Here is a 16,960-nt window from a genome sequence, read left to right on the forward strand (position 1 = left end):
AATTTCACTGGAAGAAATTTTGCCTATTTATATCTTTGGAAGATGTGTTTGATTGCCTCATATCAGTTTGCTGCATGGCTTGATTTTAAATTATTTAGAAAATGCATTCCTTAGAAGGGCCATAACAGTTCCAGAAGCTTTAACGACATGCAGTTACATGTGAATTGAGAAACAAAAACAGAAATAAATCTACATTATTTTAATAAAATAAGTAAAAATAACTTTCTGTCTTTAATTTAAATTTTTATGCTCTGTATTGGAAATAAATGAAGACATGATTTCAGAGAATTAGACATAAATGCCATTATTCTTATTAAAAGAAGGTAGGTGGTGAATGATGGGCAGAGAATGTGTGGGAAGGAAAAGTTACTTCAAGAGCAAAAGTAAAAAAAAAGGAAGAAGCAACAAAATTAGAACAGAAGTGTTTTTATATACAGCTCATGTATGGGTTGCTCCAAAAGTAATGTCTCCTATTTATTTCCATGGAAACTACAACTGATACAAAGAGCACAAAAACACTATTTGACAGAGCTAATTCTCAGCAACAAAACACTGTTTTTCAACATAGCCACCCCCATTAGCTGTGCGTTTTTGCAGGCAGTGAACAAAAGCCTGCATGCCGCATTCATGAAATCTGCACCAATGGAGGTGACACACTGTTTCACAGCTGCTCTGATGGTACTGTTGCTAGGAAAATGTTACCCATGCAGTCCATGTTTCATTGGCCCAAACAGATGGAAGTCAGAAGGCGATAAATCCGGACTAAACAGTGGGTGTGGTAGAACAGTCAAGCCAAGGTTGGCAGTGTGCTCCATGACTTTCAAATTGGTATGTTGGAGTTATTGTTTTGCAAGAGAAAGGTTGGCTTCTTCAAAAAAATTGTAGCTGTCATGCAAAGTCCCCAGTGACTGGAAGAAGGGAAAATCACCCCCATATTCCAGAAAGAGAGAAAAGAACACCCAGGGAACTACAGGTCATTGAGCCTCACATCAGTGCCTGGGAAGATCATGGAGTGGATCCTCCTGGAAGAGGTGTTTAGGCACATTCCAGACAAGGAAGTGATCCAAGACAGCCAGCACAGCTTCACCAAGGGTGAAGAAGATTAATGGTGTGGCTACTGTCCAACTTGCAACTTCTGATCTAAGTACTTTGAATCTGTCTCAGAAATGTTTTTCTGGACAATAGGGTCTGGGTGTAAATGTTTTTGAATAAGAGCTCACCAGTCAGTTGTTCATAACTTGCCTCCAGGCTCAATTGCAAATGCTTCAATGCTGAATCGGTTTATTCCTGAGTTTCTTTAAAATGTGCACAAATTACAAGGCCTTAATGACAAGATTGAACTGGGAGGACTAGCTTATCCTTTGCCAGTTTGCCTATCCCCTGCAGATCTTTTCATTTGGAACAAATTGTAACGCTGAACTATGTTTGGGTGATCCTTAGCACATTGGGCACCAATATGAGCTGTGGGTATCAGCAAGAACTGTTACCACTGGAAAAAAGTGGCCAAGCAAGGAAAAGATAGATTAGTTTGACCTGAACTTGAGCAGGCGTGAGAGTGGAACTTTGAAAATCCAGTGCTAGCTTTTATTTTCACATCCTCTTCACTTACAAGCAAGTTCTTAGAATGCAGAGTCTGCTCACAAAAAAAGGCTTTCTAATTTGAATAACTTATAGTAGGAAATCAAGGACTTCTGAGCCTTCTTTTAGGATCTGACTTTTAAAATTTAAAAAGCACTTTGAAGAGCAAAATGCACTTATAAATACTGAATATTAAACTTATTTTAGGCTTAAACACTGACCATATGTGTAAGCACATATTTTTGTGCAATCACAATTTTTTTAATGTCATTACTGCATTCATCCAATCTCTTTTTTATTTGTGCTGTTGTTAGTGTCATTTTTTACCAGCAAAAGATCACTGGAGATTGTTTATGGAAGACTGTGATATTTGGTAGGTAAATAAATCTTTATAGATGTTCAACCCCCAGCTTTCCACTAATATATGAAAAAGTGCTAGAGAAAACCAAAATATGATTTATACTCTTAGAATTGCTTAGTAACCTGATTGTATCATTGCTTTGGTAGAAAGGGACTGTTTTGCTTGTTTTCTCTTTTGTTGCAAATGCTATGTGAATATATACATATATATATAATACATATATACATATGTATAATATATATTTTAGAAGCCAGGTTTGGCTGACGCATGCCATGATGCTTAGATGGCAATAACTTTGAGGTGACATAGACCACTAAATACCATCACCATTTTCAGAATCTTCCAAAATCTGATATCAAGTTGAACATCTTAAGTCATTAGGAGACTAAGATAACACTTCTTCCATACCCAGTCCCCACCCACCACCTAGAGGCATGGCTAGTGCCTACATTCACTGAGAAAACTTAGCGAGAGGAAGAATGCAAAGAGATTAAATCTGGCCTGCTTATCAGAATTATGTGAATGGAGGTATCTTCTGGGTTTGACCTGTAATAAAAACGGTCTGATTTTCATTGTACAAATGAGGTTTGAAAGAAAAGAAAAATTACAGTAGTTTTTCTTTTCTTTGGTACCCATGAGCTGCAGTGTGTAATCCCAATTCTTCATAAGCTTTGGGAAGCCTGAGAAGTAAGCACTTGAAGCAAGTTTAAGAGTGCCTCTTTATTTGGCTGTAAATCTGACTATAAACAGGCTTTCAAGGTGAAAAGCCAAATGTTGTCTGGTCACATTTGTGTGAATCTCAACTATTAGCTATTGTAGCTATGATGAATCCAAAGCATAAAGCTTGTAATTGTTCTCTTTTCCTTGAAACCTTGCACCAAGCCTGATGTGTTTTCTGCATTTCTGGTTTACTTTGCCCTATGCTGGACCTTTGTGTACATGCTTCTATTATCTCCAGCTCTCATAATTCTCAAAAATAATGTTGAAGTGAAATTCCTTGGGAAAACACTTCCTGACACCTTCATCTATATCCTTCAAGAGTTCTTGCGTCATCCCATAAAATAAAAGGCACAAATGAAAACAGCGAGTTTTGTTTTGTTCTTGTAAGTACTTTCCAAGTAGCATAGAAACTTTGTAAAAATGCAGCCTCAGAAATGCTCAGTGGCACTAAGAGCCAGCTGTCTTAAACACATGCATATTTCTGTGCATGTTTAGAGCAAGTGAATGGGAAATCTGAAACATGCATTAGAAATAACCAGTTTTAGAGCCTGCCTTCTAGTTCTGGTCCCATTTATTTAGCCAGAATCTCTTTCTTCCCAGCTGCTGTGAGTGGTGTTTCTTACCAGGCCGTGATGCTTCGGGACATGAATAGCCATCAATTATGCAGCATTACTTAGACTTCAGCTGAGCACACTGCGTCTGATGAAAGCAGGCAGAAAAGAATTTGGGCCGGAGTATTTTGATTCATGTGCATTATTATTTATTTGCATAAAGCACATGAGATAGGACTATAACTCTGTGCTGAGTTATTGTCTGCAGAAGACAAAGGTCACGCCTCTTCCTGCGCTTCTTTTCCTTTCATGTGGGGAAATAAGAGCCCTATCCCGCTGCCCACATTTATTTACAAACCTCTGAGTTTTGAAGGTCTTTTCAGAGTCTGAAAACACCACTGTAATCCATCCTCTAGCACATTAACAAGTAAGTCCAAAGAAAACATGGTTTTGATTAGCCAGGAATCCTGTGGCTTTAAAAAAAAAATTAATAACCAAGCCTGTGGTATTTTTAAGTTAAATATATTTCTTTTGCATTTTATTTTCTACAAAATGGGCATCCTAGTAAACAGTTATGTGAGATCACGTGTAGATCACAGACATGTGAACCGGTTTAACTCAAGACAAATCAAGCTGCCCTGATTTTTGAAAAGCAGAAAAGCTATCACATTACTTGAATACAGCTGAGAGCTGCCCCTAATGAATGATTCAGGGCTATGATTCTTGAACGATCAAATGTCTCTCTTTTAGCATGCAGCTTGTTTTTTTTTTGCAGGCTTGCAATTGCTCCCTTCTCAGGAGCTGCCACGGTACCTTTCTGCTCCAAGCGTAAACATGCTGCATGGCCTTTTCAATCATGTGGCCTTTGACTGACATGCCAGGATTTCTATAGCTGGCATTTTCAACCAAAAAGATAGAAACTGGTACAGCAACATCCAGAATGAGCTCACTTACTGTGCTTTACAGTCCTTTTACTTGCAGGCTCTTAATCAGCATTCATTTGTGTGGCTGTTTTTTTTTTGGTGTTTTTTCTTCTTTTTGAAAACACTTGAAAGCTAAAGGGTCTGATTTTGACTCTTGACATATTTGCAGAGGGCTGCACGGTCCATGACAGCAACAAGGTAAGAAAAAGAGGACTATTCCCTTAGACCCTTGAGTGGGGAAATTGCAGAAAAGACAATCAAAATATTTGCCCAAAGTCATGTAGAAAAACTTGAATGTTGACCATGAGATTGTTCTTTCTCCCAGTGTAATCTCTGCATTTTCCTGGGCTGAGCAGGAGCTTGGGAATTTAGGGAATTTTCCAGGCTATTGGAGATAAATGCCTGGAGTAGGCGTTGAAGTGGTAGCAGATCATATCAGGAACCATTTTGTAGCTGGAGCTTGCTCCCCTGAACTCTGACAATGGTAATGTTTTTATGAGTTCTGATTGCAAAGAGAAGCCCAGAAACCTGAATCATGGGGCGCAGCGCAAAGAGCTTGCAGCAGTAGTTCTGTGAGGTGCAGACAGACCATTCATTCATTTCAGCAAGATAACTCAGCTGGTGACTAATGGTAATTTAAATGTCAGACTTGTTAGCAGTTTCATTCCTAATGAAAGACCTGGCTTTACAAATAGCTTTGCTGGATGACTTTTCTGATAAAACCCTACTAATGGAATCGCAGTTATACTAGCAAAAAAAGTGCTATGACTAGCATAGTTTACAGTGGTTCAATGTGTGAAATGAGCTGTGCTGACTAAAGCACCTTTGGACAATACAGCTGCTTCTATGGTATCCAGCAGATTTGTGGCAATGGATTAAAATGAGGCGGTTGAAGTGGCTATTGCCCAGAACTTCAATTTAGGTCTGTTTCTGTACATTGGGCTGAAAATTGAGGTAATGCAGGATGCATAAACAGATCAGGTGTCACTGCCTAGCAGCATCTGCAAAGGGTCCCTGGGTCATTTAATTGCAGGCTGTAGTCACAGGCATGTCAGAACACTACACTAGAATTTTAGGCAGCATAAGAACGTTTCTTTACAAATCAGATGCACACCTCTGGATTTAACCAGTATATAACTAAGCCAGGTAAAATTTCATAGTTTCTTGTAAGAAGGGCCCTCGCAATTGCATAACATAACACCGAACATGGTCATAGAAGTGGTATGTTTGCTTGATGGCAGGAGTGCTATTACTTTTTCCTGATAAGGAAGAGCCAAATGAAGAAACCTAGCACAGCTACTGAGTTCATTCAGGCTGCACTCAGGGGCTTCATCATCACTGTTGTGTTTTGAGCACTGATGTGGTACACTGCATGAAGCATCTCAAGCAGGCAAATTACTCTGCCTGTCATAGCAAATCACACTCTGATTTTCTAATTATTTAAAGAATAATCGTATTGGTTAAGTATGCCTTAAACTTGGAGTGTAAGTGCAGAGAGGAAGCTTAAGAGCAAAGCTGTGCATCAAAGGTTGCTTTCATTTTCTGATTTGGTGAAAGCAATGTGGAAATGAAAGTTCCTGGATTTGGTTTTTTAGGGTAAATATTTGGATTTGCCTGTCCATCTTGCTGTGCTCTGACTGTTCCAGTCTGCAAACCCTGCAGTAATGCATAAATGCACTCTCCTTAGGCAGGCAGAAAAGGATTTCAGTTCAGCTGTGTCTCCTCCCAAGCTTTTGCCATCCTGGCTTCAGGGGGGCCGTTTAAAAATCAGGGCCGACACCCTCCAATAATGAACTGTAGTGTCACTCTGAGCAATTGCTTAAGATTGTATCACCAGGATGTCAGCTTGTTTCTCCCCAGAGGTGGAAGCACTGGATCTGTGCACAGAGGTCATCTCAGACAGAGCTTCCATTGTTAAGAGAAGCGCTCACTTTGTTATTCACCTTCATGGAGGCGTCTGTAACCTTAATTCTCTTGTAGTAAAATAATGTGTTGTTTTTTTTTTTTCCCTAACTTGTCTTCCTGTCTTATCTAATGTCAGAGCAGCATCAACAAAAGCAGTGTGGTTTATCTGATAATGTGTAAGGCTGGCATTTGAGACCTACAGTTTCCCACACTGGATTTGTCACAGGCTTGGTAGGTGATGTGACAGCATAATAACAAAATGAACATTTTGTACCTGTTGTCTGGGGAAAGGGAAATGCCACAGACGGCCGTGTGTTTTCTAAAGCTTGTCTTTGGCCATTGATTGTATGTGTTGCAGAGTGTTAAGCTGTTAGCTTTTGTCATAAATGATAATGGAAAACAACTTCCTTGCTCGTGCAGCCCTTGAGGTCGAAAATAGCTTTGTTTACAAAATTGAATTATTTTGTGGCCAGCCGCTTTATTTTGTATAGGTTTCAGTGAACGCTAACATTCTGTTTAGTAATCCTTTGTAGCGCAGCCATCATGCCTGGGTTACAAAACACCCCTGTGAAACTGAAAATACACGGCTGCAGTGCGCAAGTATTTGAAGTGCATGACTTTCATCTGGGATTTTGTTTAGTGGGGTGAAATCCTAACTGTGTTCAAATCAGCAGGGCTTTTGCCATTTGTTCCAGCAGACAATGAAATTTTCAGTCCAGAACAGTTTAGCAGATTGGGTGCAACCTTCTCAGCTTCTTTGTGGTTTTAGAATTGTGTCCAGACAGAGAAAGATTAGATGGGACATGGCTTTCAACTACAAGTTCGAAAATGCTTTACAATTTTCCCTAGCAGTTCCCTGAATACATGAGTACATGAATTAATGTTTATTCCTGTTTTAGGGAAAGAAAACGGATGCTTTTTTTTTTTTTTAAACTTGCCTAAGATTGCGCAGCAAGAGTCACAAAACTGACTGGTCATGTGCTTTAGCTGTCACAGTTCTTGACTTGAGAACTGAAAGGAGGGAATCATGCCTTTTAGTGTCAGAGAAGCTGGAATCTGCCTGTAACCCTCAGGAGACATGAATAGCACAATGAAACATGGTTTATATTGCTTTGTGGTGCTGATTTCCTAGTTCGTTTTGTCCCTTTTCGTTCTGCTGCTGCTCTATATCTTTGATGTCTGTGCTTAAGGATCCTTTTGTGGATCTAGAGGACACTCAGAAATCTATGACAGCTTGTTCAGAAGTAGGCAGAAGTGATGGATTTGAAAAGTAGAAAGGTTGGATAGCTATAATGGTGCATATATATAAATAAATCCCACGAGCAATGGAAGGCTTTCTGCCCCCCTGCCATTGGGCGTGGGATGGAGGTGGCTGCAAATCAAAACAATAGAAATTAAAGGTTAAACTATACAGAAAATACATTGCTTCAAAACCACTTTTAGCAGGAAGTCCCAAATGCTGTTTTTTTGGTGGTTTTTTTTTTTTTTTTTTTTTTTTTTTTTTTTTTTTGGTCAATTAAACATTTTTTTTTCCTTAATCCTTTCTGAAGTATCCATTTACACTCCAGCCGCCTAATGCATAATGCACAAGTCTCGGAAGGTCACAGCTGGGTGGGGACGGTGCTTTCCTTTGTTGCTTTAAGAGTCTGCAGCTCCTGCTATATCTGACTCTTGTAGGAAGAGCAGCTATTTAGAAAGCCTCCAGAGCCAAGGCTTTGAAGCTCAAAGCACCGCTGAGGGCTTCCAGTTTGCAGAATAGAATGACGCCTTGACAACTTAAATCTCTGTGTTTTTTGTCGGTATGTTGTATGAGACTGGCTGAAATAGCTGTGTGAAAAGCAGAATCCTAAATGAGGCTTCTTCAGTTAAGATCTATTGTCTGCAAGTCTCATTAGTATTAAAACACTTTTTGTGCATTGGTCTGTAACAAAATCTCTCTCTTATGGCACTGGCTTTGGCTTTAGGAAGCGGTGCAGGAACTGAAGAAAGATAGCTCCATCCCGCGTGGAGCACTGGGAGGATTATGATGGAAATGTGCTCCTTATAGTCAGTTTACATTTTTTTCCTCTTAGTGTATCACAGGATTCTGAGCCAGAAAGGAAGGAGGGAGAACTGCAAACCTATAACTGAGGGTAAAATAAAGCAGATCCATATGGATAATCTGTCAGCTATAGCCTTCCCCTACCATCTGGTAATAATCAATACCAGGCATAAAGTAAATAACCCACAGTGGACTCGGTGTGAATGCATGTGTGCACTTGCGCATGCGTGTCCTGCACTTCTGTTCCATCTTGAAACCACATCTGAGCTTTATGAGGGAGTTGCTTGAACACGATCGTTACTATTACTCCAAACTCACAGCATTGCTCTGCTCCAGAAAGATAACTGTTTTATGTGTGTGACTGTATGCATGCAGAACTACAGGCTGTGCCAGAAAGGCAGGTGAATCGCTTGGGCCTATGGAGGCCATGTCATGCAGTGGGACGCGCTGTGCGTGCACACACACAAACAGGATCGTCCTCTGTCTCTCATTCAGTCACTGGATTTAATGTTTATTATCATGGGGAACGCTCTTATCCTATTTAATCCTGTCTAGATGGCTCTAGAATTTCAGATGAATACCCTGGCTGAGAAAATGTAATCCAATAGTACTTTGTTTTGGGGAGCTGTTGAATGGGATGTAGCATACCAGTTCTGTTTTAGCTATTAACTTTTTCCTGCTCATCATGCTGTTTGTCTTTGCCTTCTTCAATAGCTACCCTTGTTTCCCAATACGCTCTCGCTGCAGTGGCAGTAACAATCACAAAGGCTGTGTCAGACCTTAGAGCACTCTGGTTTAGATGGATAATTAAACTGAGAAATATTTTTCAAACATAGAGGTGCAGCCTCTACTGTGTATTTAATTTTAATCACTCCATCAGCTTAAGAAAATACTGCTAGAATATGTAAAGATAGTGTAATATTCCCCTTGAATCTCTGTTGTGAAATTGTTGCAGACGTTTGAGTTGCTCTATGACTGCACCCATAAACAATAAATTTCTGAAGGCAGCATACTAGGAATAGCTGAGCTGTATGGTGATGAATTTATGAGGAGCTGAGCAACCTGTCTGAGAGAGCTGAGAACTAAATTAAAATAACCTTTACTTCTCTCCTCCCCTCCCACCTGCATGCCATACTCCAGGGAAAGAACCATTCTTTTGTTTGACAATAGTGCATGCAGTATCAGGAATTTGCTTGACAGAATAAAGGAACGTGTGTTGCTGTAAGGCAATTGAATATAGGCTGCAAAACGTGATAGATTTGAAGGTCAATGGATCCAACATTCAATCTAGCAAACAATCTATCTAGCTTGAATTATCTGTCAATATGTAGAGCTTGTCAATATTTTCTTTTGTGAAGGAACATTTGTATGAAAAATGTTGTTTCATTAAATGAGTTTTGCTTGAAGTTAAAAAATATTTGGAAAAAAATCATATGCTTTGATTTTATACTGAAATGTTGAGTCACTTAATATCTTAGTATGAATTCTTTAATATGGGCAACGTGCATCTAGCTTTATACTACCTTAATAAAATGTCAGAAAAAATTAATCCCCCCCCTTTTTTTTTTCTTTTTCCATAAAAGAAAAAGCTCAAGGCATTTGCTCAATTTTGTAATGGAAAAGAACATCAAAATACCCAAAATTTAGAAGCTAACATTTATGTTTCAAGAAAAAGCTTTTAGCATCCATATCACAGAGATTCAGCAGCAGCTATCAATTACTAGCGAGGTTTTAAATTATCATCATGCACTGTGAAGTCGCTATTTCAAGTAAAACCCATTTCTCTATGTGGTTTGGTTATAGCTTGGTAAACAGGCAAGCCTTGGCTACTCTCATCTTGCTAAGCAGGTGGGAAAAAGTCTGCTCATGGAGTTTACATTTATCAAGTAATCAGAATACTTAGCTTTTTTTCACATTTTTTTATAAATCCAGAGTAGTATAACTATTGTTTGACAAAAAATCCACCAACAATCCGAACCAAACCCAACCAAACCCAACCCATGCAATTTCCAATTTATTTTTTCCACCCCTCCTCCTGTGTGCGGGAGCTTGAGCAGGGAGTTGGACCAGGTGACTTCCAGAGGTCCCTCAATCATTCTGTGACTGAAAAGCGATGAGCAAAAGGGCAGTGGGTCTTGTCTGATATTAAAAGTGGTGCCAGGAGTAGGTGGCCTCGGTTTATGGTGAATGCTGTGGGATGACTCAGTACAGCAGGTCCTGGTGTGTACTTGGTAATGTATACTGATTGACAGAGTTTTCTTTTGTGCAAAGAAGACAATTAGGAATAAAACCGGAACAGGAGATGCACTCAGCATGGATACAGATGGAAAGAAAGTTATTGAGCTCTAAGTGTGTGTTAGTATACACAAATTAAATACAGTGTCGGAATTATTGATTTGTAATCTAAAATGGCAAAAGGATATATTTCCTATCGACTCCTATTTTGATATGGTCTGTGACTGCAGTGATAATGGATCTCACTTTGTATAAAAAGCTCAGTCCTTAAAATAAACAGTAAAATGGTGCTCTTTCACCCGCACTTCTTCTAGCACATAGAAAGTAAGTAATACTTCCAGTCTTTTGCTGTGTTTATTCTTTTTTCTGGAAGCATTTACCCTATTACTGGAAAAAAAAATCTCAGTCAATAATTCATGGAAAACACACCAGTAGTTCACGTTTTGACCTTCCATTTTGGTAACAGATCTCCCTCCAACTCTCACAGGGCCAGGACATAACACTTTATCTGCTGCTCAGGATAGAAGCCTTCTGCCACAGCCAAAAGGAATTTCAGTATGGCTTTTGGTCTGCTGTTAGACTTTGTACCAGAATTACACAGAGCTTTTTTTTTTTTCATTTTTCCCCCTTTCTCTACTAGGTAGTATTTTAAGATATCAATGGTTAGCTTACTAAAATTAATGACATGGTCAGGTATTTCCTGTGCATAATATTTTTGTACCCAAGGTAGACATAGATAGATAGTCCTGCTTCTCTGAGCACTACAAGAAGAATCCTATTAGTCTGCAGTACATACTGATACGAATCCAACAAGCCCTTTGCATGTTGTTTTTCATGAGAGTTAGTGCATGTTTATATACCAAATTGATTTGGCATGGCTTGATAAAGGAACCTTTCAGCTTTATTCATTTATTCATGTTCACTCTAGAACGTGGTGCATCCTGGAATTTTAGATTTACTTCTGAGCTGCAGAAAACAAGAAAGATTCTTTGTTTTTCAGCAGGGTAGTGATGGTTGGAGGGTCTCAGCCAGTGGTCTCCTGGCAAGTGGAGCAGTGATTCTCCCTGGTTCTTGCAGCACACAAACTATAGAGCTTCAGAAGGACTAAGCAACTGCTGGGAGTTTTGTTATTTTCAAGCTTACAAATATTAAATGAGAATTCCCTTGAATGTCATCTATCAACACAGCCTAAGATGCAGCTGGTGGTACCTAAGATCAAGTAGTTTTGTTTTATTTCATTTCAAAGCTGGGAAACCAAGTATTGGCCGCTCACTACAATAAGCCTTAATAAATCTATTACTTTTTTCTTGTAGGTTTTTTGTAAAGTAAAAACTGCAAATAACCCAATTTGCAATAGAATTCTTTTCCATGCTGTTTTTATGTAACCCCATCACTACTTGTTGCTCAGAATCTAAAATAATGATGAAATATTCAGTCGCAGTTATGAAGAAATATAGTGCATGTGAAGCCTAAACCTTGGCTCTAGGTGAAAAACTCACTTTGCTCTGAGACATTTTCATTCTGGCATGAAGTGGTACTGCTTTGCTGAGGTCAAAGGACTTTGGCAGTTTCTTCAGCTCTGCAGCTGTAAAATATGTACTGCAATGATGCCATGTGATAAAAGATGGGGGAGTGTTTGATTGGAAGTAACTGGGGGGATACACCATGAAACAACACCACACTGGGTTCCTGAAATGGGAGTGGATCTCTGTGCCATTCAACCTCCAATAACATGTACCTTTTTTTTTGGCATAATAACACTTCCATCTGATTCATTCATTTGTATTAGGTATTTATGAACAGTCTTTTAGATGACAAAATTTGGAGAGGTCCATGGAAGATGACTTTACTTGTAAGCCCATGTGCTGCACAGAAGTTCTTCCTTATGTAACCTCTCTGCTGAGGGGCTGAGGTTGCCTAACTACAATATTATCAGTGATATTATCAATACTTTTATCATGAAGAGTTATATCATTGTCAGTGCCAGTTATATGACAGTGAAGGGCAAAACACTCATTCTCTGAGACCAGCTTGCTTTGTGACACAGGATTCACATGCCAAAGAAGGAGAAGAAAGATCTGAGTATGAGAAGTTGTATCCCGTGTGGCTTCCCACCTCACATTTGTTGTCCCCTTTGCTACCCAGAAGTATTTTAAGAACTCATTAATTTTTCTCGAATAAAATTGCAGAATAATAACCAGGGGATATCTCAGGACATGGAGCAGTCTGAGAAGAACAGGCATTTAGATGGCATTAATTTTGCTCCAATGACAAAGGATTCTCCATCTGCTCATATCTTTCATTATTTAGACCATGAAAAGCCCTAAATGTCTTTTGAGTAAATTCTTAATCTCCATGAGTATATTTACTACCCTGACTCTGCAAGTCAGAGTTGCCATCTAAAATTCCAGTTATCACTGAGTTCCTTACGAAGCTGTTTGCGTATTCTGAGTTTCCAACACATCCCTCCTGATGTTTTATCTTGAAATGTGCATTAATTAGGTTTAGTCAACTTGGAAATGAACTGTGAGCTTACTGAAGTACTGCCAACAGGCAGCATGATTCTGTGCTGTTTGATCTATTTAGATGTCTTAGACATGTTGATTCATAAAGGCTGGAAGAGCTAGCCTTGCTAGAGCCTACAGTAGCAGTAAGAAATCACATTTCATATGTCATAGATTAATATGAAGGATTCAGGGGATCTGAACTCTCTGAAGTTGTTGATTAATGTCTTCTACACATCCAAAAGGAAAGAGGATTGTTTGGTTCCCATCAGGCCACAGGGGCATCAGTATCAGTTTAAACCCCAGCTCACCAATTGAAATCATTTCTGTACAAATTCTCAAGGAACTTTTTTTTTTCTGTCTGAAGGAACAGTGACTTCTAAAACATTAAGATATCACTTGTTACTTTAGATTGCCTTACACTCATCCACTGATTTGGGAAATGTCTTCTCCTAAATATTTTGTGATGTTTGTTAATAAGCTCATGGCACTTTTTATCTGTTGTTTTGAGTGACAAATTTATGTCCCCTAAATTCAAGGAAAGTATATGATCTCTTTTGTGAGTTGGAAGGCTATAGAAATAGTAAGCTCTTTGGAAGATTCATATCTGACAAGCATAACAGAAAAGATCAAACTTAAATTGTTCAGAACTTGCTAGATGTGTCTAAAATACCTAAGAGCATTTCCATGTACAATGGTAAGAATGTATGTTCACTGAGAAGTTTTCAATAGATTTCAAATAATTCCATTTTAAATAAAGCAGTCAGATATATTTATCTTATATCAGATATATATCACATATATATATATATATTTTATAAGAAGTTTTCAGATCACACTTCTTAGTTGGGTACCAAGCCTTTTTGTAGGCAGAGTGCAAGTGTATGCCTTCACTGAGAACTTCAATTTGTCCTGGGAATGGGAACATCTAATTTAGTGCTGTGCTGCTTCTGAAATGATTGCCTATAATCTGCCAAATCTGTTGAACAGATCTGGTGTTGACAGACTGCCAAATGAACGGTCTTAAGAAATGATGATGCTGTTGTGTCATGTACAGTGAAAAGCAAATTGAAGAATAAGGAAAAAAAATCAGTCAGCAAAAATATAAGAGATATATTATGGCAAGGGCAATATCATGGATTATTAAATAAAAGAATGAAGTGAGAGTATCTGGCTTGTTCTTCAGGAAAGGGAAAATAGAATCCTCATCTAGAAATTTTGCCTACTGCTAGGTCTCTGCAGGTGGGAAACATATCTACTTGTAGTTAAGTGGGTTGCCTGAAGCACAGTTTTTTCAGACTTACCTCTTTAAAACATCCATTTTACACCTCTCTCCATCTTCATTACATTATACATTCTTCCATTGCAGAATGCACCCCAACTTAATTGCCAGGCTGGCTGATTACTAAGAAAAGAATGGGCTCCAAACAAGGGCATCTGACTGGATTAGAGAGTAGTGATCAAGGTGTGCAGTGTAACATTCAGATGTCCTTCACCAGCCTACCCTTAAGCACTGGCTGTAAGGGAAGGTGAGTCAGACAGTTGATGTATATATTGGTTATCTTATTCATTGTATTCTAGGGTTTACAGTTCCAAATCTGTCTCATTAACCTCCAGCATCCTGACACAGGCTTGTGACAATTTCCTACCACCTTCTTCCCAAAGAAGAATAAAGGGAAAGGCAGATAAGAACAAGGCACACATGCTGTTGCTTAAACTGTCTTTGCCTTCTCTTACAGGCATGAAGCCAGAAAAACTTTAGGTCTTTCAAAAAGAACTTCTGAAGTATTTGTATTAAATTCCAAATTTCTTCTTTCTGTCACTGTAACTAGTCTAGAAGTTGCAGGCCATTTTGGTACAAGTATGCAACTACTGTGGATGTTACTGCAGAAAAGCATAGGAGTATCTCAGCCAACTTAGAATTCTCAATGATCAATTTCTGCATAGGCATGAGAGCACAAGTTAAACAAGGAACAACTATTCACTTCCTTTTCCAGTACACAAACCAAACAGCATTAGATTAAGCTATTAGGTGGCAAGAATAAAACTAAAGGAGACAGTGCTTCAGAAAACATAATATGAAGCTGTGGCACTTTGCACAGCAGGATGTTGCAGATGCTAAAACTGCATATGGGATTGAAAATTGGAAATCCATATTGTATGGAAGAGAAGTCCATTGTGGATTCTTAAACACAAAAATAACAGTTCTAACAAAGAAAGTCTTTAGATTGCAAATTGATAGTTACTTGGTTGATAATTAATGTTTTACTGCAAGCCTTCCTTGCCTTTTAACTCTTTTTCAGGCATCCGCATTTGGCCACTCTTGGGGTAAGTGGAATAAGACAGGAAGCTGAATGGCTGCTTTGCCTAAGTATGCCTAAGTTTGCCTAAGTATGACCATAAGCTGAAAAAAACCCAAACATCTGTTCTTCACAGGAATGATGCATACAAGGGGGCAGGAATCAGAGGCACTCAAACTGCACTGAGGGAAAAACCAGCAGTTATGACAATATCTTGGCAAGCTGGAAGCTGCTAAAGATGTCAGTGCGGGATTAAAAAAGAATGAGGGGCCATGGAGCACAGCCATGGGTTGACAGTCTCCAAAAAAGCCCAGAACAAAGCCTGGAAGCTTAAAATCTCAAGACTAGCTAATGGGTAAGAGAGTCTAGAATACCACAGAAATAATCCAGCACCTCCAGTGAAATTAAATAAATTTCATACGAAACTTACTCTAATTTACTCAGATCTGAGTCTTATCACTTGACTGGCGGGATTTTAACTAGTGAAATTGCAAATGAGTACTGAGAATGATTTTTTGAAAACGATTATTTTTAGAAAACCTTGCAGCTGAAATTACATGAATATTATATGCAGCATTACTCTCAAGAATAGGCAGCGAGTAGAACAATCAATGATTTACAGTGAAAGAGTCTTACTGCACTAATATACTCAGTCCCTGATGAGGTAAATGCTGTTCCTAGGAAGTTGGTCAGGCTACTGTACAGAAGCTGCAGTGTCTACAGCTAACAAGTATACTGAATTAAAAAGGGGTTGGGATGTGTGCCCCAAGCACTTCTAAACAAAGATTCAGGTTAGGCTGTAGGTCTCCTACACTTAGCATAGGACTTTTCCTAATTGCCCTGAGGGCAGCACCAGTCTGACTGTCTCTATCCACTCCTTGAGGCTGCACCTACACCCTTCCCACAGCCCAGCACCCTATTTCTGCCCCCCAGGTCCATCAAACCCTGTACTTGCAAAGCTGTAACAGGGACAGTCTCCAGCTCTCCATAGTCCCAACCTGCCTTTTTGAGTCTTTCAGTCGAAGACCATAATTAGCCCTTTTCCCCTATATTAATGCTATCCAGGCAAACAGGATTACTGAGGAATGTGCAATAATAACGTTCAGAACACATCTCCTGAGATTGTGACTAGAACCTAATCACAAGCACAGTATTTTCTTTGTGATGAAAGAAAGCTCAGATTCTTTTCCCCTGCAAGATTACAGGTTGCTGTAATGTTCTGAAGCCAGTTCTAGGAGCCCCCAGCAAAACAAATGAAGGAAAGAATGTGATTCAGATAGCATTTGCAATTGGTTTGGTGCAGCTGATACATTAGGAATTCATTGGATAGCACCAATTCCTCACCTCTTAAAGCAGTTTAAGAAAACAAAGACTTCTGGATGGAAATGCCTACAGTTTTTGCACACAGTAGAAGTGTGCTCACACTGCTAAAGGAATTCACCCACATACTCCAGGCCAGTGAAGTATCACACAGCTAGTAAGAGGAACGTAACTTAGGAGTTCTCCCATCCATCTGGACTCATTCAACCGAATGAACCAACTGGCTTCTCATATGGCCTTTGTGACAGGGGACATAAGCTGAGCATTGGACAATTCAAGAGTTCACGGAGGCCTAAATCCATCATCTTGATGCTGTTGGTGAATATTTGAGTTAGTGTAAGGTATCCAAACATTCACTGAGTGTGAATAACCTGGAGAAAGAGCACATTAGTGACAATCTTATGAGTCTTGATCAGTTCAGAAGTTTAGAAAAAGTACTTTTCCTGGTAGACCTTGTAAATATTGCAGATACTACCAGCAGCTTTTTCTGGGCTGTGGCTGTCACATTGGAATTGGCTTTGC

The sequence above is a fragment of the Lagopus muta genome, chromosome 3 (genome assembly GCF_023343835.1).
Source record: "Lagopus muta isolate bLagMut1 chromosome 3, bLagMut1 primary, whole genome shotgun sequence".
Classification (NCBI taxonomy): domain Eukaryota; kingdom Metazoa; phylum Chordata; class Aves; order Galliformes; family Phasianidae; genus Lagopus; species Lagopus muta.